This window comes from Alosa pseudoharengus, unplaced genomic scaffold (assembly GCF_046254945.1).
Source record: "Alosa pseudoharengus isolate Yale_2024_CS ecotype anadromous, Long Island Sound unplaced genomic scaffold, YU_APseudo_1.1 YU_APseudo_1.1_scf_6, whole genome shotgun sequence".
In the NCBI taxonomy this organism is placed as follows: domain Eukaryota; kingdom Metazoa; phylum Chordata; class Actinopteri; order Clupeiformes; family Clupeidae; genus Alosa; species Alosa pseudoharengus.
Genome location: NW_027468848.1, coordinates 12,780,323 through 12,784,984, shown reverse-complemented (window position 1 = coordinate 12,784,984; position 4,662 = coordinate 12,780,323). Strand labels below are relative to the sequence as shown.

Genomic DNA, 4,662 nt, shown 5'->3' with positions numbered 1-4,662 from the left:
TGATGCAATTTGATTTAATTTCATGATTTTTTTAAATTTTCATACTTGATCGTACAGTGCGTAGTCTCTTTGGAAAGCACTTCTTCTCTGTCATGCAATAAAGGTTTCATCTCGTTGCGATAAACAGTCGCGGAGCAATGTAACAGAGAATGAAGGGTGTGTTTTTTGACGCACTTTGCGTCAATCGGGTTCTAAGGGTTAAAGATGCCAGTTACCCGGGACCTCTCGCACCCTAAGCGAAAATCATACCCTTAGACCAACGAGCTACGCTGCTCAAACGCTTATGTCGAGCCTTCTGTGCAGCAATATTTAGCTGAAAGGAAAGGCAGGTCGGGTGGTGTTAAGTTGCAGAAAAGCTGCCGGCTACATGCTGTACAGCAAAGGAGAGACAGTGCTGACACAAACACATGATACTGACAGAAAGTTGTGTAGGAAAGGGCTCGTCTGGGATTTGAACCCGGGACCTCTCGCACCCTAAGCGAGAATCATACCCCTAGACCAACGAGCCACGCTGCTCAAAAGCTTATGTCGAGCCTTCTGTGCAGCAATATTTATCTGAAAGGAAAGGGAGGTGTGGTGGTGTTTAGTTGCAGAAAAGCTGCCGGCTATATGCTGTACAGCAAAGGTGAGACAGTGCTGACACAAGCACATGATAATGACAAATATTTGCGTGGGGAAGGGCTCGTCCGGGATTTGAACCCAGGACCTCTCGCACCGTAAGCGAGAATCATACCTAGACCAACGAGCCACGCTGGACAAACGCTTATCATGTTTTCACGCCTGAATTTATATAGCTGTATATAAAAAAATGTTTTATGTGTGTTTTTGCCTTTAAGTAGATGGTAAATAATGTTGAGATTATTAATTTCACTTTTGCACAAAGAATAAATAGAAATTTTGGTATGTTGCAAATTTGCGACAACAGGCATAATGGTCAATTTGGGTTCAATTTGGTATGTTGCAAATTTGCAACAGCAGGCATAATGGCCAATAATAAGATAACAATAACACAGTAATATAACAGTGAAAAAACAATGTTTTATTTATTCACCCCTATTTATATAAATCTACAACAGCAGGTATTAAATAATAAGAATTATGACCACTTTCATGTCACCAACACAATATACAAACGTTACTGTTAAGGCTATAGGAAACATTGCATTCATTTGAATGGTAGATTCATTTCAAATGTAAATTAAGTTTTCAAATGTATGTTGCTGAACCTAAAAGAATGAGAGGGAATGCACAGAAGCAGTTCTGTGTAATATAACAATGTAACAATGTAACATAACAATACTACTCCACTCTTTAATTATTTAAGGAGCAGGGGCCGTGAAACACCTCATGGGTAGCCCAAGGGTTAACCTCACCACACACACACACACACGCATTCACGCACACGTGGACACACATGCATACATACATACATACACACACTCACGCACGCATGCACACACATGCATACATACAAACACACACGCACACATTCACGCACACGTGGACACACATGCATACATACATACACACACTCATACACACGCTCACGCATGCACGCACGCACTCACACACATGCATACATACAAACACACACGCACACATTCACGCACACCTGGACACACATGCATACATACATACACACACTCATACACACGCTCACGCATGCACGCACGCACTCACACACGCACAACAATGTAAACAAACAATGTAACATAACAACATAACTCATGCATGCGTAACATAACTCATGAGTGCGTGAGTGTATATGTGTTTTTCTCACTCATGGAATGCACAGAAGCAGTTTTTGTTTTTGTTTAGGCACAGGTGAACATCACATTTTGTACACTTGATGCTAGTGTGGCCCGAGCACGTAGGGAGTTTGCAGCGTTGCCGCACACTGTCGATTTGCGGCCAGTGACCCACAGCATCAGCACGGACATCTTGTGTGGGAATAGCCTTAGTTGGTCCCCTGCGCTGCTTCTTCTGGAATTCTCGCTCCACGTCAGATGAAGGCCGCCCCCTCTTTTTGGCCGACAGATCTTTGCCTTGCATGCAGAGGGCCTGTGCAATGGAAAGCTTGAAAGCCAGCAAGTCCTTCTGCTTCTTCCGTGGAACATTCATATTGTCACAATCACGCCGATAGAGCAACCAGCCGTTGGCAACCACCATGTCCACGAAGTGAAAGAAGAATCGGTGGTAGTACTTCTTAGACCTGATGTGGATGCGGTAGTAGGCGATTAGGGCATCAAGTGCATCAACACCACCCATGAACTTGTTATAGAGGGTGATGATGCTAGGACATTCCACAGACACTTTCCTCTATTGCTTTCTGTCCCACCTCTCTGTGAAGGAAACAGGCTGGGCACTTGCAAAAGTGCTGGCAACAATCACTCCTCTGTTGTCAAACCATTTGACAGCCCTAACCTCCACACGGTCAACAACAGCCTGTTGCTCTTCAAATGTCCCTCTTCCCTTCTTTTTGAGCTTTTAGTCTTCGCTGAAACTGCAGCCTCGCAGGCGATTTTGACGCACAGTGCCAAGGGCTGGAATCCCCCTGTTTGCAAGAGCTACGAACAAATCGAGCGAGGAAAACCAGTTATCAAAGTATAGCAGGTGGTTGACAGAGCCTTGAATAACTTGTGCAAGTTTTAGCACGACGTTCCCGCTTGCCCCGATGTCTTGTGAACCTGGTGGAGGATCAGATTTCCCTGCATAAATATCAAACGAGTGCACCAGGCCTCTTGTGTCACACAAAACAAAGATTTTGTATCCCCATTTGTACGGCTTTTTGGGGATGTACTGTTTTAGAACAGATCTTCCTTTGAATGGCACCATTTGTTCGTCAATAGACAGCATCTGATCTTGAGGCAGAGCTTGGAATTTGGGGAGCAGGGAATCAATTAGTGGCCTAATTTTGAACAGCCTGTCACTGTTGTTGGGTGCCGTGTTGTCATTCAAATGAATGAAATGTTTAATTTTTCCCACCTGTCGCGGGGCATCACATCAGCCACCTGCTCTACACGACATCAGGGATTAAAGTGAAAAAAAATCGTTTGACTGAACTTTTTTCAGGCCATAAGTCATACGTTGTTCATATCTACCTATAGAGATAGCACCCCTTTTGCGGTCGCGACCTATTGGTTTTTAATGTACAAAAAGATGCAAACAGCAAAGTAAAGGGAGTATTCGCCTTATTCACACAGCGGCCATTGTTTAAACCAAAACGAGGCTACAGGGTACACTTACTATATAATTAATGCCACCTACAGGTGAATGCATAGAACATAACAATCCTATGGTTTGTGTACCCTGTAGCCTCGTTTTAGCCGCCAATGGCCGCCATGTGAATAAGGCGAATTGAGAGTGTAATTGATTGAGATTGAGTTTTCCTGATGAACAAAAATATATTTTAGTACCATCCCTGACCATTGCTGATTAGCCATTGCTGTTCTTTTCTACTGCAGCAATATTGTAGAAAGGCTTTAACACACTCTTATTTAATTACTTCAGGCCAAAAGTGTTTAAAGGGGAGATTTTTTTCTTGTTAATATGCAATTCAACACCAAGTAAAATCTATAAAATCAAGTTTGCAAGACTTCCCATTTCCTCATCAAAGTAACAAATCAGAACATTCTAGATATTGTTCATATTTCCATTTGTTGCCTCATCCGCATTTAATGAAAACATGGTAATTTTGAGTTTTACAGACAACTCAGTTTTCCAATGAGCAGCAATACTGTGTGTGCTCATGCAGGAGGTCTGCGCATTTGTAACGACAATCTGGAGACGGCGCTTTTGTCTTCAGCAACAGATTGTATAAGGTTGACAAGAGGTTGCGATATGGTTAAGGACAGGTCGTGTTGCGCTATGAAAGAACATGCATAGCCTACTTTCTAAACGTAAAAACGGTCAGCCATAGATAAACGTAGCCTACATCTGTCGTGGTGGCTAGTTGCACCAGGTAGGGAAGATGTCCTGAAGTGCACGAACGTTAACCTTATGGCGGTCTTCTGATTGGTGGCGTGCTAAAACGTTTTCCTATTGCATCCATAAACAATTTTCTTGCAGCGAACCGCGCAAAAGCAAACTCCTGGCACTTTAATTTCTTTACACCATGGCTTGTTAGTTCTCCCCCGTTTTCATCAGCTGCCCATCTGCATTTATTTTTTAACTTTTGACACCTGCCTTCCTTTAGCAACAACGCATCCATGACAGCTAGTGGCCTTGCCAAATAGACGCACACAAATCATGACGCTAATATGCGAGGTTCTGGTAGGCCCACTGGTTATGGTTTTGTGCTATAAATTAATAATATTTTATAGCAAAGTTTTAAGTTGACTATTTTAATTGTATGGTTATTTTTTGTCAACATACACTCACAACCTATTGTCGTTAAAAGTGAGGCCTAAGCAAAATAGGCTACAAGGCTGTCTGTGCGTCACAAACACGACTGACCCCCTTACTCGACACGCTCAGTCAAAACCTTCCGTCGCAAATTGTGAAAAACATTGTTGTAGCCTATGTCATAACAGACGGGATAATAAATTGCATAGGCTACGGTTTATATTGCGTCGCTTTACACATAATGTTAGTTGCATTGATTAAAAACTGTAACAATAATAGTAGCCTACATCGGGTGGCATAGCAGGCTATCTGTTCAAG

At 42.7% G+C, this 4,662-nt stretch overlaps 1 non-coding gene across 1 annotated transcript; it reads right to left on the bottom strand.

Annotated features, from left to right (window-relative positions):
- Positions 1-436: 436 nt before the first annotated feature.
- Positions 437-508, bottom strand: trnap-agg (transfer RNA proline (anticodon AGG)). Its single transcript has one exon. It is a non-coding gene; the product is annotated as a tRNA-Pro (tRNA).
- Between the last annotated feature and the right edge of the window lie 4,154 nt (positions 509-4,662).